This window comes from Pteronotus mesoamericanus, unplaced genomic scaffold, assembly GCF_021234165.1.
Source record: "Pteronotus mesoamericanus isolate MK-2021 breed Mesoamerican mustached bat unplaced genomic scaffold, CSHL_Meso_final contig_177, whole genome shotgun sequence".
Lineage (NCBI taxonomy): Eukaryota > Metazoa > Chordata > Mammalia > Chiroptera > Mormoopidae > Pteronotus > Pteronotus mesoamericanus.
Window position 1 is genome coordinate 5,019,396 of NW_026555073.1, and position 25,984 is coordinate 5,045,379.

The following is a 25,984-nucleotide window of genomic DNA, read 5'->3' on the forward strand; positions in this document are numbered from 1 at the left end:
AGATCAAGTTAGTTCTTAATTTAAATTTGCCTGATAGATGAACACTGTGTTGATCAAGAATGAATTGTTGTCAGTACCTCGCCATTCTCCACCGTTGACTACAGGTGGCCTAAAGGTAGCATGACCTAAGAAGTCACACAGATGGCATAAATATTGCATGTATCTTCAAAAAAAGTATACATTTTCTGCTTGTTAGACTATGCCGATATTTTCAGACAGAAAAACTGAGCGAACTCATCACCAGACAACAGAAAACCTTAATGCAAATAAGTGGTACTTCTAATTTATGTGACAGTAGAAGTAGCCCACAGTGAAAACATACATATTTCTAAGCAATGGACAATGGCCCGCTCAGCTAATCAGGAGCCTGAAATGAAACGGACTGAAAGGCTGAAGACAAGGAAGTCTGAAGTAGAGGCATGTGGCTAGTCGTATGGGGGTAGGCACAATTTGAAGAGATTCACGCATCATATGTTAATGTCCAGCACAAAGTATCCACAGAGAAGAGGCACCTAACGTGTAGATGAACTGATCTGGTCAGTTGGCGTTACCCAGAACTAACACTATGGGCACATGAATAGAATAGCAAAGTGTCAGAGATGGAGGCTATACACGCGAACCACATGGACTCTGTCTTACTGAGATACTTCTAGTGACTGCTGTCTCTCAACAGTCAACCAGCTGACAACAAAACCAATGCTGAGTCCCTAATAATACACTATTCAAGAGACCAGTCAGCCGCTTGGGCCCCTTCTGTCCTGGAAGGGTCAGCGGTTCATCCTCACAAGGAAAGATGCCAATTATCTCCTTACCCCTTCCTGCCCACAGGGCCTCAAACAGCAACACTGTTTGGAAGCTTAATGACTATCTGATGTGAGGTGTGGGAGCGGAACCGCAACCATGGGAGATGCTGGTGATGACACATACTACACAACCTAGAATCAGCCAGTACTGCAGAATGTTGAAATGACCAACTTAAGGTACAGGTGAAGTGACAGTTGGAAGGCAATGATCTACACGGATAGGATTTCATAGTTTAGGATGAAGTGCATGCATTAACTCAGAGAACTTTGTATGTTAGAATGCCCTCAGTAGGAATGCAGCACGGATCTGAACCAAGGAGTCAAGTCAAAAGTGGCCCCTAGTGGCCTTTGTATTTCTGTCCTTGCAGCTCTGGAATCTATGATTAGATGTTCTTGTCTTTAATGGACTGTAGAAATGGTCCTGCTGAACCCAAAGATACAACTGCCAACTGGGACATTTGGGCTCCTTGGGTCCAGGCACCAGTTGGTAAGGACTCAATACGATGGCAAGTGTTACTAACCCTGATAATAAGGAAGGAATTGTGCTCCTTTTACACAATGGTGGCAAAAAGAAAAACGTGTGGCACTTAGGTGATGCATTTGATCACCTGTTGGTACTTGTATGCATATTTTGCCACCTTCAGCAACTCCAGCTTAAAAGGGAATTAAGGGCTCAGCCACCTTAAGAATAATGTTTTGGGTCACATGACCGAGCAAGCTATCAAGATCTACTGATATAACCAAGAAACTAAAATTAAGAGTTTAAGTGAGAGACAAGTACCAGCGGTGGACTGACACCAAATACTGTGATGGGAAAAGTAGTTTGTTCTACTAATTTGTTCCTCTAGGTTTCGCCACAGGAATTAAGATCCACAGGAACCATGAAGGAGATGCTTCACGAACATATGTGTACAAACAAATGCACAACATCAGAGGTTACATGGAGTGGAGATGTGCCACTCCTATCTTTTCAAAAGACCCTGAAGCAAAGATCATAGTTTCACTCCTGACCCCGTGAACTCTAAGACCACACTTACCTAAAGCCACTCCTAGTCAATGAGGAGGTACAGCATGGGTACCGGCGCTTGCTGATTCCTTCCCTCCTTGCTGATTCCTTCCCTCCGTAAGAAAATAGTCTTGTAACAAGAAACAAGCTTACAAGTGTTACTGGCAAATTTAAACCTCACTCCTTGAGTTTGGCTAAGAAAAGAATCTAGAGCCAAAGCACTCAAATTATAAGAGAAAGTTTATTCAGCAAGCAAAGGCAAAGTACACTCGACAAGAAAGAATCAAGGGGGCAGCTGACAGAGCTGCCTCAGGGTGCTGGCAAAGGTGTTTTTTCTAGTGTGAAGAAGCCAATTACTTCCTTCTTTAAGCTGACCTATCGGGGCCTGTCCCATCATCTCCTGTCCTTGTATGGGAGTCACACGAGGCTTGTCTCTGGCCCCTCGTTCCTTCTCTAAGGGGCTCTACCATATGACTAGCAACACACCAGGGGTGGGACGGTCAGGAGAGGGTCTTAACCACCTGACCAAAGGTCACCCTGGGGACGAGGTCCCACCCTACATACAATCCTGTTTTCTCAGTTTTGCCTACTGCTAGGCACCTGGGGCTTTCTGTCCTGGAGACATTCTGGACTTGGCCTATCTTTCCTATTCTGCTTATGTCTGTCTAACTGACTACTATATCACAAGGGAGCCACAGGGACAAACCAGGACTAGTTCTGTCTGGCTAGGCCAGGCACCCTGACCAAAAGGTGACCTACAGCCAGCTTTAATTCCATTATAATATCATTAGCATTGCAGATAGAGCAGAATCCCTTTTGCCAAAATGCGATGACAGCTCTGGAAAGGACCAAGTAAAGAGAAAAACTGCCCCTCCCATTGGGAACAGGTGCCTGGCCTGCTCCACCTCCACTCTGCCCAGATTCATCTCTTTGTGGGTGCCTCCCCAGTAACCCAAAACATAAGCCTACCCCCAAAACCTTTTAGGGCATTTCACTTCTCAAGTTTGCCTGCACTTCCTTACCGGAGTGAACTTTCACTTTAATAAAACCTCTGCCTTTTACTGAATCTTTCTGTTTTGATCTCAAATTCTTTCTTGCACAGAGACAAGACCCTGGATACTGCCACTAGCTTCAGGCCTCCTTTGGCCTTTCTGTGAGCGTCCAGCATAAAATACTTACTCATCTGAAATAGAGGCTATAAAGATGCCATAAGACCTAACTTCACACATTGAATAATTAGCAGAGGAGCAAACTAAATAGAAAGGTTTGGGAGAAGAGAAATGATAAAGATTAGAATGGAGATAAATGAGAGAATGAAAAATAATAGAAATAATGAAACAAAATTTTAATGAAAAAAATTGACAAGTTATTAGCTAGACTGACATAGAAAAAAGAAGATGCAGAGAACTAATAGCAGAAAAGAATTGCTGATGCTACTACCAACTTCACAGAATTTAAAAAGATTAAGAGAAAATACTGTTAATAATTGTACCTCATTAAATTGGGTATCCTAAGTGAAATAGACAAGTTTCTAGATGCATTAGCACAGTACATGACATATAATAAATGTCCAATAAAGGCTCACTTTCTCTATTACTCCTATAAGAGTGAAATCTTGCTCTTTCTGATGGCCTTCAGGCTGGCTTATAGCTCCTGCTATAGATATGCTAATTAACCAGAGGAATTCTGCGGGTGACTTGAGCAGCCCCTTTGTCAGTGAAGGGGTGGGAAAATACATACAAAGTGCTCACTCCACAGCCAGACTCAGATCCGTGGGGATCAACCAGGGACAAAGGGATTAGAAATTTTGGGCTTTTAGTGGGACTCCTCAGCACCTGGCTGTCTACAGTCCCCACCCACTTCCTCACCTCACCTATCCTTCCTTCACTTGATATATAAGCTCTCTAAAGATAGATGTGAAAATTAGTTCTCCTATCAATAAACTTTTTCTTGCTCCAAAAGCTTATCTCACTTAGATAATTTCTTGTTGTTTTTTAAATCTCTCCCAACCAGGCTCTGCCTTTTATTTTTGCGTGATATTGTAATAGGGTAGGTTGGACCAGAGATCGAAGGAGAACGGGGGAGACCCCAGTCCAGAGGACCCCAATCCAGCACAAGAGGCTGCTCTCCCTCCCAGCAGGAGAAGGAAGGGAGTGGGGAGACCTGCTGAGGTGGCAAATTGAAACAGCCCGCCTTCTCCAAAGGGAGGGGCCCCCAAGCAGAAAGATTGCTCAAGACAAACTGTAAACAAAGGCAACTATCACTGTAAACAAGCCAGTGTGCATTGCATTGCTCCCCAAGGCAGCTGAGCAGCTCGTGACTCAGCAGAAGGGAGCTTGTACAGAGCGTGTGTGACTGGACACTTTACCCTTTGCTAAACATGGCGGCTGGACAAGGGGCAAAGGCAAATATGGATGACGCTGGCCCTCATTGGTTGAAAAGCTGCACGTTCCCACTGGCTTCTGGAGTACATGGAATTCTAGGAGAGGACTTTTAAACAGCAGGTGGGAAGAAGCTCATGCTCTTGCTCTCTTGGCTTCTTGACTTCTTGGGCTGTTGCTTTTGCCCCACGTGGGTGGGAGCGGCAGACGCCAGGCCTAGCAGGGGCTTAGGCCCTACACTGTTAAAAGCCAGCTTCCGGATGCAGGGTCCGACCCTGGGATGCATGCCTCGCTGGCTCCAGCCCTTGGGATGCTACCACCCCGTGCAGCACAGCACACACGTCCTGGACTGCTTCCTTGCTCTCGCTCTGGGACCAGCAGCACATGGAGGCATGAGCTTGAAAAGTTCCTTGCAGATGGAGCTTCCCCTCCACAATTATCTGGAATGATCTGGCAGTGCACCCCAGACCCAGAGAGGAAGGAGATCTGTTCACATGGCTGGCTTAAGCTCCCAAAAAACAGATAAGCAATAATGAGAAACTTCTGGGTGTGGCTTTTGGTTGCAATCTTTTTGGGAGCAAGGAAGGTTTTGTGTCTTTCGGAAAGGAAGGGCTCAAAACAGGAATGCCCCAAGCCACCTTAAATTGGGAACCCTGTTAATAAAAACTTATTTTCTTCCCCACAAATCTTCATGTTATGCATATACATGGCAACCAGTGGGCAGACCCCATGCTGCCTGGTTACACTATCATTTAAATTCAGAAAACTACACTTAATTCTTTAAAAAAGAGAGCCAGACAATGGGGAAGGTAGACATGTGTTCAAAATACTTTGAATTGTTATAATTACTTCATACACTAATGAAAGAAATAGTATTTATAAATGAGAAACTAGGAAACAAAGATATTACATTGTTGTACCAATTTGAGAAAATAATTTGGATCGTGTAAATTTGCATAGAAAAGTAATATTCATTTATTATTAGATGCTTATTACTATAATTATTTTCAAGATTTTCTCTCGAGAACTTACAGTGATTTTTATATCTATTGATTTCTACTCTCAAAGTCTCTCCATCACACAGTAACTGTTCAGCACACTACCAAACAGGATGTTTTTGACATTTATGGTAACTGTCATTTTCATTGCATTTATTTATACATGGTTATAAAATGCACACAGGCAAAAATTGTTTTAACAACAATGACTTATAAATCTACAAGTAGTTCAGCTGTTTCTAACATAAAAATAAACTTTTAAATTTCAAAATGAGATTTGCATCTACTCATTTGAAGACAAGATTTTTTTTTTTCAATGAGGGAAGATTAAGATTCTAATAGGATTCTAATGTTCATAGGAATTTCCAGAATTAAGAATTATTTTTTTTTAATTCTCACCCAAGGACATGCTTATTGATTTTTGAGAGAGGGGAAGGGAGAGACAGGAGAGAAACATTAATGTGAGAGAGAAACATTGATTAGTTGCCTCTTGTAAATGCCCCAGCCAGAGACCAAACTTGCAACCTAGGCATGAGCTGTGACTTTTTGATTTATGGGACGACACTCCAACCAATTGAGCCACACTGGCCAGAGCCAGAATTAAGAATTATTAAAGAAATATTGTATAGTCTTTGATCTAGATGTATTAGGTATATTTTATCATAGTATAAATTTTTAAAACTTGAAACTTGGCAACTCACTAGTAACCAAAAATAAATTAATATGTAAAATAACCAAGTTTTATAATATGCTAAATAGAACAGGAGTTACTGTAAAAAATGTATACTTAAGACAATGTCATCACCTTTCATGCCCTTGGGCATCATGTAATACACTGTACTGGCAGTTATATAGAAAATGTTAAAGCACTTTCCTATGAGTAACAAGTCTGAGTGTGACTTAAAGACTGACTTGTCATTGCATCTAAATCGCCAATATTTACATGATATATGTAGATGGGAAGGTTCATTTGGAACAATATAAAGCAAAGTAAATAGATTCATTTCATTTGTGTGACTAATATAGTAAAATGTACTGAACAAACTTACCACTCTTTGAATTTTATAAAGGTTAGTGGTCAATATTTCTTGAATATTATGCATGAAGTCTTGATCCAGAGGTGCCAGGGATGGGGTTAACTTGGTTATTTCATGGCTATGGTCGCAAAAAAAAAAAGTAAATGAATTTTGCAATAGTCATTCAGCATGTAAACACGTTCATTGGAGCTAAAATATCAGTAAATAGATGCATTACAAAATACTCTGAAAGGCTAATTGAGGTCGGGATTCAGGGTAAAGAATGTAAAAAGGCTCACTGGAAAGTAGGTATCTGAGCTTTAAGGGCAGCGAATTCAGGCATTCAGAGAATTTCTACTTTTAAACCCATTTATCTCAATATTTAAAAATATACTTGTATATCTAGATTAATAGACATATATGCAAAAATATTTTTTAAAAGTTCTCTTTGTGAGTGCTAAAAATTTATAGCAAATCCATACCACTGTATATTCTATATATAGACAAATAAGTGTATACACAGTGCCCCAAAATGACTTTAATAAGATATAAATTTTTAAAAGCCTGTTGAAATTTAACTTAAATTACTTATTATTTAAGGACAGCAGCAAATCAAGCCGACTATGATGACTGAGACCAGGCCTCAGAATTATGCTGTCTCATAGTGGCATTTTAAATGGCATTTGAGATTTTATTCTGTTTTAACCCTTTTAAACTGTACAGTTCTATGGTATTAAATACATTAAAGTTTCTGCAATTGTTACCACCATTTGCCTCCAGAACTTTTTAATATTGTCCAGGTGAAACTGTACACATTAAACAATACTCCCAATTCTGAGCTTCCTTGAGCCCCTGGATATCACCGTTCTATTTTTTGTCTCTATGAATTTGCCTATTTTAGGTACTTCATATAAGTGGAGTCATACAGTATTTGCCTTTTCGTGACTGGCTTATTTCACTTAGCACAATATCTTCAAGGTTCTATAATACTGTAGTATGTGTTAAAATTTCTTTCTTTTTAAATGCTGAATAATATTCCATTGGGTGTATACATCACATTTTGTTTATCCAGTCACCTGTCAGTGGCCACATAGGTCACTTCTACATTTTGTCTACTGCAAATAATACTGCTATGAACAACGGTGTACAGATACTGCTTTGAGTCTCTGCTTTCACTTCTTTTGGTATATACACAGAAGTGAAATTGCTGAATCATAGGGTAAAATTTTATGTTTAACATTATTGAGGAATAACCATATCATCTTCATCTTTGACAGTGGTTGCACCATTTTTCATCCCCAGCAATATTATGTACAAAGATTCCAATTTTAGCACGTTCTGACCAACACTTGTTATTTTGCATTTTTTTTCTTTGTTGGTTTTAATAATAGCTGTGCTAATGGGTATGAAGTGGCTTTGAGATATTTTTTTAAGCATGCTACCATCTAATGGTAATTGAATTGACTTTTCCTATATATAAAAACTTAAAATATTTTATGATAATCATGCAATTAAAGATTTACTCTCCATATTCTGAAAGATATTATCATTGATAAAAGCGTATAAAATTCTAATTATTTAGTATATTTCTTATCCTAAATTAATGGCATATTTATATTGTTAAATCAATGGGAAATTTAAATATTTCTATGATCATTACACAGTGATTAGAGCTGATCTAATTTACATAAAATGGAATTCATATTTACAGTCCTGAATTAATCAGAATTGTTTATATATATATTTATATATATATCTCAAATACAGCGAATTCATATTGAGCCCTCCATTGTGTTTTAATTATATAGATATGGTTTGATAAAAAACACCAATGACAATATTCTCCCTAAATCTATCCAAAGTCAAATTTATTCAGACTTACAGTATAAAATTGTTACCCACCTATGTTTCTTTCTCCCTAGGTAGCCAACCCCAAATGCAGAGGGCTCATTTGAGATAAATTATATCAGAAAAGAACTCAGGAGTTCTTACTGTTCACTTTAAAAAGGCAAGTCAAAAACTCAACAATGAAAACATTATATTCTATTTTAATTAATAATGTCTTAAAACTAAAAATATTTTGTAATATAGTTTGATATGTTATTCCAATGTTTATTTGCCGACCTATTCTTGAAAAGGCATCCCTGAACTTCAGTAAATTGTTTGGAATCCAAAGGATATCCAATCTGATATTGTTGACTTTGGAATGCTTTTTCTTTATTCTTACTTTAAATTCTGTTTTGCTTTAGCTTATGACTATTTCTGTTTCTAAATGCCTTTACAGTTTTTCTGGTTATAAAGTTAATATATGTATGCACCAAAATACATCAAAATATAAAAAGTAATACAAAAATCAATCTCTCATTTAGAGAAAACTACATTTAACTGTTGTCTGCATTTCCAGAATTTTTATGCACGTATACATATAAATTATATATGTCTAAATGTATATAAATTACATTTTCTACCAAAAAATGATCATGCTATACTTTGTTTTTCAAGCTTCTTATTCCACTCAACATTGTGCCCTGGTTATAGTTCCACTTCAATACATACTGTGTATATTTGTATCACTTTAAGGGCTGCATAGTGTTCTAACCAATTACTAACTATTAAACAAGGGCTGTATTTTAGGCCTTGATTTCTGAATGTAGAAAAGAGAAAAGATCTATCTGTTGCGCTGCGCGGGGGCGGGACAGGATGCGCTGCCAAGAGGGAGCACCGCTCGGATCTCCGCTACCCTCAGGTAGGGCAGCAACTGCAGCGTAGCCGGGGACGGGGCACCCCGCAAGCAGCGCGGCGCTCCTGGGGTCTGAGGGTTACCGTTCGCAGCCAGCTGAGGTGGGAGCAGGGCTCTGCACTCTGGAGAGCCCATCCGGGGGTTGCCACGGATGAGGGGAATAAACAGGAATTGTCGCAAACAGTACCCTGTTTGCCAGGAGAGGGGATGTGACACATCCCCCTAGTGGGGAAGGCCCCGAGTCCCTTTGTTCAAAGGCTTTTATTGAAAAGGTTATCAGTGGGGCTGGGTAACAGGAATGCCCAGGTTATCTCATTACATCCATATGTTAATGTTCACAGAGAATGGGTGATGTTTAGAAGAAAACAAATGGCAGGAACACCCCGATTTACATGGGTCCGAGAGGAGATGAGTAAACAAGAGAGTAAACTGAACGCGAGAGCACAGTAAACACAAGAGCGCCTAAGGCTATAGGGTTAGGGTCTGGGAATAATGTCAATGTCCTTCCCAGCAGGAGCTGGCTAGAGCTTTTCAGGGAAGAACAAAGCACACTTTAAAGAATTTACTTTTAGGCCTGATTTCCCTGGGAACCGCCAGATCTGGTTTAGGGCTGATTCCTGGATTGTTTCAAGCCGGAACCAGGCGGGGGGCGGGGGGCGGGGGGCGGGGGTGGGGGGTGGGGAGGAGTCACCGAGAGACAAGGAGGCTGCTTTTGGCTAGATTGAGGACTCTGGCCATGTCCAAGCCAAGCTGAGGGGTGTGGGCATTTTTGCCCTTTTGTAACGGGGCGCAGCCAGGGCCCCCAACAAAGGGTATTTGTAACAGGTCCAGAAAATGGGATGTCCAAGAAAAAATAAATTCTCCCCACCCCAGGGCGGGCCGCCATGGGGGATGGGAGCCTTGGGCAGGGCCACTGAGAGTCATTTTGCGCGTCAATAACAGGATAACTTCATTCCTCATATGGAAAAAGGGTTATTTTGCATATCACGAAAGCTAATTGGGAAGGTTTAAAAGACTTAATACAGATGCTAACTGAGAGAGGGAAGAGGAGAGACAGGGGCCTGCAGGAGAGACAAAGAGACACAGACTCTGGGGTACAGTGGGAAGGCCACGTAGGAAGAAACAGGGGAGAAAGGACTCTTGCTCGTGGGCCCCGAGAAGGGGCCACATGGTTATGGATGAAGAGCTGGAGATCGCGGCTGCGCAGCGGACGGTGCTGAGACCCGCGAGAGGCCTGCCGAGCCGAGCCCCGGACGTCTGGTCTTTTCCTTCTGAAGGACGGTGCCCCTGACTGGCCTGACTGGGCAAAGGGGGGAGGCAGGGCAGTGTGTGTGCTGGTGGTTGTTTTAAAGGGACTTTGAGGTTTAAGGGTGACATTTAGCCATTCATCAAACCTGTGTAACTTTTGAATAAATAGCTCCTTTTCACCAAACTCTGTCATTCAGAACCATAATTCCAAGGGTGGCAGGTAAAAGGACGTACAACCAAGGGACCCCGGGGAAGCGGGGGGTCGTTGTTTCAGTAATAGCATCTGGGTATACCCACCATAGGTCCATTTGTTCGGTAACACTTTCTCCGTGTCCGCCGATTTTTTGTCTGCTGCCAATATTCGATTGGCATCTGTCTTAGGTTGTATACTTCAGCTCGAGGTAACTTACCCGTCTTTGATAACGGGTCATCCATGGCAAAGCAGAGAGGCAGGAGCTACGCCTCTGCCAGCGAGGACAGGTTATGTCTCCTCAGTGGCCTGTTTCTCCAAGGCCTCCGGATTATTTCCAGCCTTGGGGTCCTCCCGCCTGTCGGCAGGGTTACAGTTCCTGAAACCAGACAGGGCGCTTCCCAACACCTATCCTTTGGTTAAATGTACTTCTGTCAAAACAGGCACTGGCAGGTTGAGAAAGATAGGTCCAATGATACGTTAGTTAAACCTTCTGTCCTGTACTAAATATGCAACTATAATTACTTCACACCAATTAAAATGAATTATTCTTACAGGATTAAAGAAGTCCTACAAAAATTTAATTAAAAGAACACCCCCTTTTAAAGATTTCTCTACTCTCCCCTTACAATTTCCTAAAGGCCTAAAGCAAGAAAAACGCCAACTTATATATATTTTTTCTCTATTGATTCTCCCCAGCAAGTATAAACAGAACTCCTTTTAACATTGAATTCAATCCTTAATCAACAAAAATTAATGGTGAATTATTTTACCTGAGTTTCAAAATGAAAAGTAAATACTAATGTACTTATTGAGAGATAAGTGACCTTTTAAAACTTTTAGAAGCTAGACTTTCATCCACAGTATTTATCCCGTTAAGTTCTGTTCACTACTAAACAATACAGCCTGTCGCACTAAAAAAAAAAAAGTTCTTAATTTTATGTTAGTATTTTTTCTAGGAGGAGACACACACAAAAAAAAATCTCTGCTTTAAAGAGAAGGAACTTAGAGTAATTCTGTATTGTTCTGTGACATCTCACTGAACGTATTATAATATACACACATGCATTACAGCAAAGATGCACTAGATGGTGTGTGTATTAACTAGCCTGCTTCTGCCAGCTCAATGGTATGTTTTCTTTCAAGCTTTTCATAAAGAAGCACAATACTTGATTCGGAGTGATCATATTCTCTGAGCAAAATCTTCTGCAGATACCTGCCACTGAAATACTCCAATCTGTTCAAGAAGCAAATAAAACAAAAATTCTAAGAAATTACTGACATTTTTAGTACTTTTACATTCTAGTCAAAAGGTCCCAGAACTGGTTTACTACTGTCTATTCCAAATGCACTTTGTTTAAGTGGAATAATTAATTCAGGGTATAGATTCTTATTTAATTTCAAGTATGTGCTTATGAGGAAATTAAACTAGTTTTATTCCATTAGCATCAACCAAACCAAGGGAAACAGACTGCTTAAAAAAAAAAAGCTTGCACTAAAGACAGAAATACTGGCCATGCAGGGTCTATATTTCAGATAAATCCATGAAAAAAGAGGGTTTTTTATGGAGTTGATTTCAATGGATGGGAAAAAGAATGCAACACCTTTGTTAAATATTTTCTTAGAGAAGTGAAATTTAAATTTTCATAATAAACTCACAAAATGAAAAACAAATCATGTTAAACTACTGTTTCACAACACCTGAGGAAAAAGGGTTCATCAAAATACAGATTTATGGTCAGTAAGTCCACATTTTAAAAAATCTGCACCATAATCTGAAAGACTTTATTGAGGTTTATTCTTCTGAAAAAATGTTTGCATAATATAGGGCAGACTGTGATACTCCAATAGTCTAAGGCCGCCTTGACTCCAAGCCCAAGTTGTAAACCTGAAATTTGCTCAGGAAGAAAAAGAGGGGGTAGTATTAGGCTCAGAAAAAAACCAAAACAACAACAAAAAAACCTGTAGAATATTTAATAGCAATTATTATCTATGAAAACATCCAGAAATTTATGGGGCTTGTAGAGATGTTATTTTAGAGGAGAAGGGGAGAAGGGTTTTGGTGTTTTGGTTTTTTGTTTGTTTGTTTGTTTTTCATAGAAAATGTAAGGTCAAGGGGAAGCAGGAAAATAGATGACCCAAATGTGTGCAACCATGAGGTTTTCAAAGTCTGCGTAGGTCCTCCATAGACAGTCAGTGCATAAAACCACATGAAACATACCTAAACCGAAAGCTGGGTAATTAGTTCAAACATGTTATTATAAAAATATTTACTCGTTTGGCTCTTGGACTTATCAGAAAAGTCAAAGCAGTAAGTGTAAATATATAGTCCCATTAATAGTATGTATTCTTTCTCTATGATTAAAAGATAGTAGCATCCAAAGGCTGGGGTAGGGGGCGGGAACTGGGTGGAGTGGGGCAAGGGGGGAGATCGGGGTACATGTGTAATAGTGTCAATGCTAAAAAATAACAAACAAACAAATAAATGTATGTTATGTGAGTGTAAAACAGGAAAAAAAATGTGGAAAAGACCTGTTTGTGTTATACCCTTGTATTTATAAGGAGAAAAGAGTCTATTCTTTATCAGAGTTTAAAATGAACTTGCTTTGGGGGAGACCACCGTAATAGTTCCTCTTGGTCCACTGACTTTAACTTCACCTTAGAAGACGCCTCTCCTGGCGCGATGTCTATGAACTATAAACCCTAGCACACGTGCCGGGTGTTTGCTGCTAGAACTGGATCTGGTTTTCATCACAGTTCATGCAAAGCGTCCAGGCCGAAGTAGCAGACTTTCATATGTATTGCTACCAGGGCACTTAGGAGTAAATTTTAATTTAAAATAATTCAAACAGTTGGATTTGAAATTTAGAAGTAGATTTAATATTAGCATTTTAAAAGTCCCTTTTATATTCATTCAGCCATCCATTTATTTATTTAAAAATATTTATTAGGCACCTATAAAGGAATCCTTCTAAGTTCTGCAGTTGGAGAATTTAACAATAAAGTCAGAGGTCTCTGCCCTCGTGCCACTTACATTTTAGTTGAAGAGAAACGTAGAATAAAATGATGATATATATTCTATGTTATATTTTAAAATAAAAATAACAAACAATAGGCAAAATAAAACATTAAAATATCAGAAATTAATGTTCTTTAGATACTTGCAGTACTTTAATATAATAAGGAATGATTGAGTAGTGAGGGAAGAACTCTTTCAGGGGAAGGAAATGTAAGCTAAGACAAATGAAAAGAGGGTACTAGGCGTGCAAACATCAGATAGAAAAGCATTCCAGGCAGAAGATACATTATGCAAAGGCTTCAAGGTAGAAAAGTGCTGAACTTAAAGGGTTGAATAGAGAAGGACAGTATTGCTACAGTGTAGTATATGGAGGGAGAATAATATGAGATGAGGTAGGAAAGCTACTAGTAGCGAGATTTATAATCCAAGATTATAAATTTGGGTATTTTTGCCTGGGCCAAGTGGCTTGGTTGGTTACAGTGTTGTCCCTTTTACCAAAATGTTGTGGGTTCAGTATCCTAGATTGCAGGTTCAGTACCCATCCGGAGCATGTAGAGGAGGCAACCGATTGCTGTTTCTCCCTCTCCCTTTCTTTCCCTCTAAAATCAATTTAAAAAAACATATCCTCAGGTGAAGATTAAAAAAACAATAATAATAATAAATGTTTGGATATCTTTAAGTGCCAACATATTAGAAGCTTTAACTAGGATATAATGTGATCTAAGATAAAAATCCCTTTGTCTGGAACTGTGCATAATATTCCCAAAAGAAAGAAATTGGTCTGAAAACTTTATGACATCATGTTTAGTTTTGGGGTCTGGACTTCATGTCAATCATGTCTCTCATGGTAAGGAAAAGCAAAGAAAAGATTTCTGCCTTTGTTTTTTAGCTGTCATCTTTTTTATGACATGTAGATGAATAAAGCTCCACTATTCCCAAAAGAAACATACAGAATGAGAAACGGGCTCATTTTCTTTTTTTCTACACATGTACTTTTGGCAAATCCTCACTTCTCTTTCCAGTAATATTGTCCCCAGTGTCCTGATATGTCTTCTATGCCAGCCAGCAAATGATCAAAGGACCGAAAAAAAGCAAAACATACTTCCAAATATACATTATACAAGGAATCTGGTCAACTTACTACCAAGTAAAAGGATCCATTAAAGGCATCTTCAAAATTGTTGATTTTATGACTTGCTTATTTCTTAACTCTGAACTGTTTTCAGAGTAAAATAAAAAAGAGCATCTCTTATTTATATGTGAGAATCCTTGTAGTATCTGTAGTGTAAGCATGAGAGACACTTTATTTAAAACAAAAAATGCACATATCAGTTGATATCATATGACAGGTTCATTTATCTAGCAAAGAGCTGAGCTTGATACAGTGAGGAAAACAAAAAAATGTAAAAGGTATAACCCCTGCCCTTGAAGGACTTAGAACCATATTGGAGAGGAAAGACTTTAATAAGTGGATAGAGATCAAAGCATGTACTTTATAATATAATTCAAACTTGGCATATGTTTATGTATAAATGCAACAAGGAAAGGCAAAATTAGAAAAGAAGTAGGAAAAGATGGAGTTAGAGAAGGTTTATATCAAAATGTGTGTTGTGAGCTAGCCTCGAAGAAAAGAGAGTACATACGGGAAAAATGATCATTCCATGTAACAGAAACATCATGAATAAAATGTATGGGAGGAAGTAAGGGCCTTTTATTAAGAGATTTATGGAAAAGAAGTTTGGATATATCTGGGTCAATGGTGGGAAAGGGGTAGGTGGCAAAGGTAACAATGAATCCAGGTAAGGGGTATGTATGTAATCATTGAACTACCTTTGACATTGTGTATGGTTGACGTTTCTAAAATTAAAAAGATGAAAAAAATAAAGTTTGATCTGGTCTCATGAATTGGCTAAATAAATCATTTCTTATAAATATAATATATACAGGGTCCAGCAGAAGTAAGGCCTGCTTGAGTGTGGTTGGTAAGGTAATAATATGGGTGTAATACTTTATAGTTTTAATTTGAACATTTCACCTAAAATGTCTTATGGTGTGCTTGACTGTGATATTGTTATGTTACAGAAGTACATGCTTATGATTTTGTAATAAAAGATCTTGTAATAAATAAAAAGAGGTATTATTTGTGCCAGACCCTATATTATACAGTCTTTAAAAGGGATTCATATGGTAGGAAAAAAGTAGGAAAAATGAATTTCCCCAAAAAGAACCTAAAAATTTCATTCAATTATAATAAAAATTCCAATATATTATTTTACAGCTTGAGCAATCAATTAAAATTTGAACAAAAAAACGTAAAGAGTTGAATCAGTCTTGATTATGTGTACACATTCTTAGACACAAGGTAGATACTGAATGTTCTTTGATTAAAATTCCCAAGTTTTTTCCCAATATTAATAAATCTAAGAGTATCTTGAAATCACTCTTAATATCCTCTGTATTTCAATATTTTCATTGTTATATTCTATAACATTTCACCTGGGATAAGCAACAATTCAAATTGTATTTCTTTTTTCAATTTTTATTAAGTTTATTGAGGTAACATTGGTTAAATAAAATTATACAAATTTCAGGTATACAATTATTTAATACATCATCTGTATAGTGATGGAAGGAGACTTGACTTTGGGTGGTACACAATACAAACTCTATTTCTATAAGAAGATAAAACCAAGTGATACAGAATTGGCTTTTTTAAATTTCTCTGACTCTCTCCTTCTGATGTTGAAATAAAGTATTTTTCTCTTAACTCTGAATAATTTTGTAACCCTATTTTATAGTATATTTTCAAATTTGATTATTACAGTCTTTAACTTTCTCAATACTGAATGGTATAAAAATTATAATCTTTAATTTTCTCAATAGTAAGTGGCATAAAAAAATCTCTACCAAAAACTAAAATAACCCAAGAAAAGTTTTCCAATTGAATATGGGCTATACAGATCAGCAGCTTATAAGCAATTGCATTATCAAATAAAAAATAAACTAAGTTACTGGATAATTCAGTCTAGTTTTAAGAATGGCTATGATAAAGAAACCAAAAGTATACATAATAATAATTTGAAGTAAAATCATTTATAGTCTGTAGATTATTGAACCTGAATAAGCCCTCAGGGATGATGTAAACAGCCATTTTAATTTATTGGTTAGGAAACCAAGTACACAAAGAACTCAAAATACTTTTGTGAGATAATGTGGAAAGTTGGGTAGTAACAGCACAAAAGCTAGAAACCCTTACCAGAATAACTGATTTCTTGATTTTCCAGTTGCAGATGGGTACAACAAAACCTATTCAGAAGTCAGAAAATGATATCCCCTTTTATTAAGGGAGCAATTCAAACATAAAAAGACTTAGCATGTAAGGGCCTAACACATAAGGGTTAGTTTCAGTTAACGAGATCACTTCGTTGATATACAGGCATCTTACCTGAATGAGATTTTGTTTGCTCACAGTTGGAGAAGTCTCTCTTCTTGTCATATCCAATAAGTCAGCAAGAGGACAGATGGTCATCCCCTCAAAAATTAGGAAAAAAAGCTGTATCCCTTTCATATGAAATGAGTGCTTGAATATTTCCCTGGTTGTGTGTGTGGCTTTGTGTGTGTACATGCACAGGCCTTAATCCAACTGATAACCCTTTGGCTTATAGGTTGGCACTCAATCCACTGAGCCACATCAGCTGGGCATGCTGGGTTTAAACAGTGCAAAGCTTTTTAGGCTATGTTAAATGTTGTTTTTTTTTAATAATTGTTTCCCCTAAGACTACTTGATGATTGAAATGGCTTGACCAATTTATGCTTTAAAAAGATCACTCTAGGTAAATGTAAAGATGATTGTGGAAAATAAGATGTAATGAACATGAGGAGAGCATTTAGAAGACCATTTTAGAATTCCAAGTAAGATATGGTTACGACTCAAAGATGATGGCAGAGGAAATACAGACAAATAGACTGTGTGACCAAAGAGACATGGATGTAGAAAGGATGACACTAAGATTTCATTCAGGCTTGAGCAGAAGGAAGGATAGGGGTGATGAATTCTACATACCATATAATTTGCTATTATATGTTCCTTTGTAGGTCATTTTCAGAGTCCTAATTTATACTTAGACTTAAATTCTTAATTAAACACAGTAACAGACCAAATAGCCCAAATTCACTTGATACACAATATTACCTGTCTGGGCCTAACATATCAGTGCCTTATCATGGAAATATAGCAAGTGGAATACGAATTTTGTAGATTTTGAGTGCATGCATACTTAACAATACCATTAAATGATCTACCAGCAAAATAGAGTGATGCTTTTTTGTTCACCTTTATAGTCAGAGAGGAAAAAGGAAGTGTGAGACTAAGACAGTAAAAGTAAGAGGGGGAAAGAAAACGGAGTTAGAAACTTTCCAAGATATTAAGTATTATTTTTTGTTTTTTTAACCAAAGTATGGTTGAATGAAAAGTAAGAGGAGCTGAGATCTGCCCTAGGGTTTACCTGTGAATCGGGGGTTATAAGAAAGAAAACTATCAACCTAAGTCAAAAACATGAGGTGGGATGTGAGGAAAAAAGTGGCTGCAAATAAACAATAAAATCTGCTGCATATAAATGAGCTTCCAAACTACTTAGTTATTTTTTAAAGCACTTTAAAAATTCATCCCCATAAAGTTGTTATTTTCAACTTATTTCAGAAATGTGGAAAGAAACAAGTAATAATTTCCATTAATGATAAGGTTAGAAACTCGGGGGTGCCCTAGCTCTTCATCACCTCTTCAGCACTTTCAAATGACAGAAGTACCTTTCTGTGGCCCTGGTTTCTTTAACATACTAAAAGAGCATGTCACCAGAAGAGCTTTCTTTCCAATTTGGAACTATGCAATTTTTGTAAATGCATTTGAATTGCCCAAAGTCAGAGGATCATCCTATTCACATGGTTTCCATAAGTAATTTTGTGTAATTCTCGCTTTTTAGGTGACATTTAAGTTGTGAGGTTCTGCTAAATTCATTCTGACATTTGAAAAATTATTATACAGTGCTTTCATGGAATAGAGCTACATCTTTGTTAACAGTGCTTATGCCAGGCAAAAAGCTCCCCAGTGTGAGTAGGTCTGCCTAACAACCTGGTGCTTTAAAAGGCTGACTCCATATTTGCATTTTTAAACCCATCCACACTATTCGTGATCTTCACTTAGCTTAATTAATTTTGCCCAGTCTCCCAGAGATAGATCAAAATTAATGCTTCTAAAATGAAAAGTCACTCCAACCAGACTCAGTGACATATCTTCATGTAGCACATTTTGTGTGTTGTAGATTGTATCCTGTTCATTTGCAGATGTAAAATATAGTTGAGAGACAAATTTGTATTCCATATGATCAATTCTCTGTAGTAACTAGCATACCTGTTTAAATGAATAGTTGAGTAAAATAAAGGCAATGTTTTTTTTTAAAAAAAACATGACTTTTATTTCAAAGATCTACCAAACATGTTCTTAACTTATGCCCATACTGCAAATTAACATTTATCTATATTCATTTATTTCAAAAAATGTTATTGCACATTTCATTGGAGCCAACATTGTACTAGACTCTGAGCATATAGTGGTGAAATAACCATCTATATTTCCTGTATTCATGGAATCCATAGCCTGCAGACAAGACAGACATCACACAAGTGGGGGAAAAAAAACAAATGATAGATGCAATGATAGAAAAAGGAATGACAAGTTTGTCCATAAAGTACCCAGCCACGTACTATGAAACATAGAGGCATTTAGTGAAGAAGATACAAGAAACATCATACAATAGGACAATGACACTTCAGTCCCATTCAAAGTAGGCACCTTGGGACCTCACACAGTTCTCGCAGGGTCTCTTCCACTGTTGAAAACACACTGCAAAATCCTTTGTTGGACTCGTCATTTGCTGCTCCTTCATATTTTCCTGACTCATCGACGATGAAATCTGTTTCCTGTCAAAGGTGATTTTAGTTTTTGGAAAAGCCAGAAGTTGCAGGGCACCAAATCTGAGCTGTAGGGAAGTTGATTCACCTGGATGATTTTGTTTCGCCAAAAAACTCTGCATGAGAGGTGATGCAGGAGTGGGTCCATTGTCATGATGAAGCTGCCAATTACCAGTTGCCCACAGCTGCAGCCATTTTCATCGTACTGCGTCTTTCAACCAATGAATAACAATGAAGTAGTGCTTCTTATTAATTGTTTGACCTGGAGAGGCATACTCATGATGGACAACATCTTCCCAATCCAAAAACACAGTTAACATAGTTTTGATCTTGCTGCAACTTTGCCATGCGTGGAGACCCAGGCAACTTCCATTAGAACAACAGGGCCTTCATTTCTGGATCATGGTCATAGACCCACAATTCATCTCTGGTTATGACTTTCTTGAGGCGATCTGGTTCATTGGTAGAAGTTAGAATCAAGTCATTAGCTACTGAAGCACAATGTTCCTTCTGCTCTGGTAGCAGAAGCCATGGAATGAATTTTGCCATGACATGTTTCATGCCTTGATCCTGCATCAAAATCTTAGACACAGTAGTTTATGGAATCCCCAGATCAGCTTCTAGTTCTCACACTGTCAGTCACCGATCTTTGTTGATTGCAACTCAGGCAAGTTCAACAATCTCAAGTGTTCTACTTGTAGCAGGCCTTCCAGAATGTGGATCACTTTCAAAAGATTCATGATCATCATTGAAGCATTTGTGCCACACTTTTTGTGCTGCAGCCATGCATCATCCCCGAAAGCCTTCCGAATCATCCAAATAGCTTCTGCGGAGGAATGGTCAAGCTTAACACAAAATTTGATGCAGATTCATTACTCTACTTGCTCATTTTGAATGTGATGGCCACACAGTACACATGCTCACTCAATGGTGTCTACCACCCCCACTGAGTAGTAGAGTGAAGTCGTCATTGTTCACACATATGCAGTCCAGTCCAAGCTCCTTGGTTCCCAGGTTACCTCGAAGTCATGCAACCCATTCTCACTGTATTAAGAATGGCTGGACTTCTTCTGCACAGACCTCATATGCCCAAAATGGAGACACTTATGTTAAGCCTCAAATCACCAAAAATGAGACTTGACTTAATTATAATTTGGCTCTCCCAGAAATGGAATCTTAAACTAGTCAATCAGGAATAGTCTAATCCAGCAGTCCCCAATCTTTTTGGTACCAGGGACCGGTTTCATGGAAGACAATTTTTCCACAAACGGGTTGGGGGCGATGGTTTCGGGATGATTTAAACACATTACATTCAAGCTCACCTTCTGCTATGCGGCCCAGTTCCTAACAGACCTGGACCATACCTGTCCACAGCCCACAGGTTGGGGACCCCTGGTCTAATCAACACTAGTTAGGTTATCTGCCAGGTAGATCCCTGCCATTCCCTAAAGGAAAGTATCCTTGCAATAACTAATCTGCTTTTTTGCTTAGTATGACTTTCTTGTTCCTGCTCCCTTCAGCTTATAAAAGTATTTCATCTGCTTTATGTCTGCTGGATTGGATGCTGCTCAATTCATGAATCATTGAATAAAGCCAATAAGATCTTTAAAATTAATTCATTTTTATTTTTTCTTAACAAAGGAAAAAATCCCAAGGTGAAATGATAGAGATCAAAGGGGTAGAAATTGACTTGCATACAGTGGTCTGAAAGGGCTTCTCTGGGGAGATTTTATATTTGATGGGAATTTAAGGGTAGGAAGCCAGACATGCAAAGAACGAGGAGATGGTGTTTTACGGAAAGGAAATAACACATTTGCAAGTCCCAAGAATAGAAAAATTTTGTCATGGTTGAAGAAGTTAAAGAAGCTGTTACAACACAGTGAACAAGTTGGAGAACGGCCCCAAAACATGAAGTTTCAAAGGTAGACATAAAGCTAAGGGTCCTTATGACTTGATTAAATTTAGCTTTACATCCTCTAGAAATTCTCTATCTCCCTCCCTCTCAGAGACCTAGCTTTTCCCCCAGGTTACCAGCAGCCGTGAGACAGCAAGAAGGCAGTAGTCTGGATCTGACTAATGCTCACAGGGTTTGGGGCTCTATGAAATAGCCAGTATTTCTCCACTGCAATTTTCAGTGTTTAGTGTTTGACTCTGCTAGCGCCAGGTAGATGAACTCATTCTGTTCAAACAGACATGAGCCATATTTGCCACAGCTTATAGCCTTACTAAGTTTTCTAGATTCTATTAGAAGTCCCAAAAAAGTAACAGCTGTATTTTTAGAGGGTAAGTAATAAAATGTGTTTTAAAAAGGTTCTTTTTGACATTTGCTTTTTTTCACTTTCTTGTGGAATCTAAAACAAAACAAAACAAATGAACAAACAAAAGAAAACAAAAACATTCATATAAACAGTGATCAAACTGATGGTTGCCAGAGGAAAGGGGGATAAAGAGATGAATATAAAAGGTGAGGGGAGAATAGAGTCAATATTGTGATAAGCCTGCACAATGATAGATAATTACTAGACTTAGTTTAGTGATCACATTGTAAGGTATATAATTGTTGAATAATTATATTGTACACCTGAAACTAATATTGTATACCAACTAAAATTAAAAAAAAATAATTTTTTTGGAAAGATTACTTCTGGTCCTGTGGAGATAATGGGTTGAAGGAGGAAAGGGAAACAAGGAAATTTTAAGGAAGCTCAGAATACAGATGATAGTAGCTTCGATTAAAATGATAGCAACGTGAATGGAGAATAGCATAGAGATTTCACAAGAAGGCACATGCAGAAACGTTTATGCCAACACCATTTATAAAATTAAAAGAGGAAAAGCATATATCAGTTGGAAGGTCAGTGGATAAATTGGTATATAATCATAAAATGCAATATTGTAGAGCTGTAAAAACTGAATATGTATGTAAATAAATATTAGTAATATGTTAACAGACAAAAAATTCAAAGCATACGAATATACAGACACCCACTTTTATAAAGTTAAGAATAGTTTAAACTAATCAATATATTATATATGTGTTTGCGTCTGTGAGTGCAAAACTATTTTTTTAAGGCAAGAGAATGGTAAATGATACATTCAGGATCTCAGTTACCTGTGAGAGGGAGAAGCAAGGAAGCAGAATAGGAGTGCACTGGATAGGTTATTGTTAACTTTCTATTCCTTAGGTTGAGAGCTTGGGTTCACAGTTGTTAAAAGTATTAAATGCATACATACATATATACATACATGTATGGGCCAATGATTTTCATGCATCATGAATCATAATATTAATACAATTCTGTGTATCTAGAAATACTATTTTTAAAATCAAATATATGAATCGAAGATATATGTTGGAGTTAGAAACTACAGGGTTTGATATAAGGGAGAAAAAAAATAATCAAAGATGCAGCCTGCATTTCTGGCTTTAGTAACGGTGGATGACAAGTGACATTTACTAAGATGGAAGAACAAGAAACAGGAGAGGATCATAATTGTCCTTTGTGGACACATTGGCTGTGATTAGCTTGTGAGGAAGTAAGAAGTACTAGTTGAATATACATCTGGACTTTAGAGTAGATATCTGGACTAGAAATAAACATTTGGAAGTCATCAGAATTAATATGCATTGGAAGCCATGAGAATGAATATAACCACTGAATGAAAAAGGGCTATGAGGACAGAAAGTTAAGGACCTAATGCTGGAGAACTCTAAAATTTAAAGGCCCAACAGAGGAGTATCAGCCTGCAAAGAAGATTATGAAATGCCAAGAAAGACAGAAACAGTAGGAAGGCATGATGTCACAAAAAGCAAATAAGAAAGTATTTCAAGAAAGATGAAAAGTTTCATAATATTAGGGCCAAAAAAATGTGTCTTAACTTTGCAACATGGAGGCCAACAGAGACTGTTGTGGTGGAAGTGAGGGCGGAATCCAAGTTGTAGTTAAGTTGACAAATGGACACAGCATGTGAAGGTAAGATTTTTGTGTGCCCTCAGTCATAATAGTAATATGGAATAATAATACCTTATAAACATAAAGTGCTTTTAAGCTTATATTACTATCTCATATTTATAACAAACCAATCCTGAAAGATAAGTCCTGTATCCTCTTTCTCAAAATTAAATAAATAAATAAATAAATAGAGAGAGAGAGAGAGAGAGAACGGTAACATCTGTAATATGTCTGAGATTGAAAAGGTCATTAGCCATGAAATTGTCATCAGTACCAAGGTCTTCTGATTTCAACTCCAGTCCTCCTTCCTCCTCAAGAAGAACCAAGGGGAAAAAAGAGCTGGATTAATACAGAGCATCTCTAATATATCACAGAAAAAAATGTATAAGGCATGTTCTACTCATGGTAGACCAGGTACTTATCTACCTCGTGCACGTCATGGCAACTTTATCAATATCAAATAAATGGAAGATAACATTGTACATTTGTTTTTTCCCCCAATGGGTTTTTTAAATTTAATCTTTATTTTATTTTTTCTACTACCATTTAGTCACCTTATACCCCCTTAAACAAAATGAAAATGTCTGCAAATATTTTAACCACTAGATGGTGGTGGAATGACATTAAAAATGTCTCTATTGTACAATCTCTCTTTAATTGCAGTCATCCAACAACACCTCTCCAACACATAAACCTCACTCAAACTTTCCAACATTGGGAGAGCTGGACAGCTACATGCAAAAAAAAAGAAAAAAGAAAAAAGAAAGAAAGAAAGAAAGAAAAAGAAAAGAAAAAGAAAATTGACCACCAACTTATATCATACACAAAAATAAACTCAAGATGGATAAAAGACTTAAATATAAGTTGTGACACTGTAAAAGTCCTAGTGGAGAACACAGGCAGGAAACTCTCAGATATCCCACACAGCAGTTTTTTCAACAATATGTCCCCTATAATAAGGGAAATAAAGGAATGAATAAACAAATGGGACTTCATCAAAACAAGAAGCTTCTGCACAGCTAAAGAAAACATCAGCAAAATGAAAAGGGAACCAACCACATGGGAAAATATCTTTGCCAATGATACCTTGGACAAGGGTTTGATCTCCAAAATATATAAAGAAGTCACACAACTCCACTCCAGGAAGACAAACAATCCAATTAAAAAATGGGCAAAGGACCTGAACAGACACTTCTCCAAGGAGGACATAGAGAGGGCCCAGAGACACAGGAAAGGATGCTCAGCATCAGTAGCCATCAGAGAGATGCAGATTAAAAGCATGGTGAGATACCACTTCACACCCATGAGAATGGCCATCGTAAACAGATCAACAAACAACACATGCTGGTGAGGATGTGGAGAAGAGGGAACCCTCGTGCACTGTGGGTGAGAATGCAGACTGGTGCAGCCACTGTGGAAAACAGTTTGGAATTTCCTCAAAAAGCTAAAAATAGAACTGCTTTTTGACCCAGCGATTCCTATGCAGTTCTTAAGATTATACCCTAAGAATCCCAAAGCACCAATTCAAAAGAACCTATGCACCCCAATGTTCATAGCAGCACAATTTTCAGTAGCCAAGTTCTGGAAGCAACTTAAGTGCCCATCAGTAAATGAGTGGATTAAAAAACTGTGGTCCATTTACACAATGGAATACTACACAGCAGAAAGAAAGGAAGAGCTACTACCCTTCGCAACAGCATGGGGGGAACTGGAGAGCATTATATTAAGTGAGATAAGTCAGGGGGTGAAACACAAATACCATATGATCTCACCTAAGAGTGTAACCTATTCAACAAAACAAACAAGCAAGAAAAACAGAACCACCAACATTGAAAAAAAAACAGACAGTGATCAGAGGGGAGGAGGAAGGGGGGAAACAGGGAAAAGAAGGGGAAAGGTCAGGTCAAGGAATATATATAAAGGACTCACGGACAAAGCTAAAGTGGGGAAGGATTGAGGGTGGGAGGTGGGGTGGGGGGCAGGGGAAAGTGGTGGCAGGAAAATGGGGACAAATGTATCTGAACAATAAAAATAATAGGAAAAACAATTTTTTTAAATCTTACATGGATTATAACATTATTTGAAACAATGGGAAAATTTAAATGTCGAATGATGAAGTCTCTTGGAGTAAGATGCATTTGATATTTGGAAATGTAAAATTAAAGAATATGAGTGTTACTGATAAATTATCAGAGACATTAAGTAATAATTCTGAAAGACAGAGGAATTTGAAGTTCATTCTTTAAAGTGGCTTTGCATTTTGTAGTAACATTTTGCTACCTGACACATATTAAAGTGTAGGTGAATTAATGCTTAGATGAAAACACAATTTGACTTTGGGTACATTTACTAGAGTTAATTTTTAAATAAGAAGGAAATAAGGGTTGAATCTTAATCAGCCATTTACAAAACAAAACAGGATCAGAAAAATTCAAAAGTTAAGAAATCATCTCTCCCCTTTTAGAGAAATAATGATTTGATTTAAGAGAAAGCCTGCCAGACTCCTACCTTCCACACACTGTCTGGTTACATCGTTATCCTAGTTTAAAAATGTAAGCCAGAATTTGAAATACTATCTCATTCTGTTACTGAATAGGTTTTTAAACATTTTTCCAAGGTTCTTCTGTAGAACTGAAGTGCAGTGAATTGGCAATTAGAGAGAA

The 25,984-nt window shown here is 37.7% G+C and overlaps 1 pseudogene; it reads right to left on the reverse strand.

The window, feature by feature from the left end:
• Positions 1 to 8,872: 8,872 nt before the first annotated feature.
• The window catches only part of LOC129065366 (sodium/hydrogen exchanger 2-like), a 45,512-nt pseudogene continuing 28,400 nt past the window's right edge, over positions 8,873 to 25,984 (reverse strand).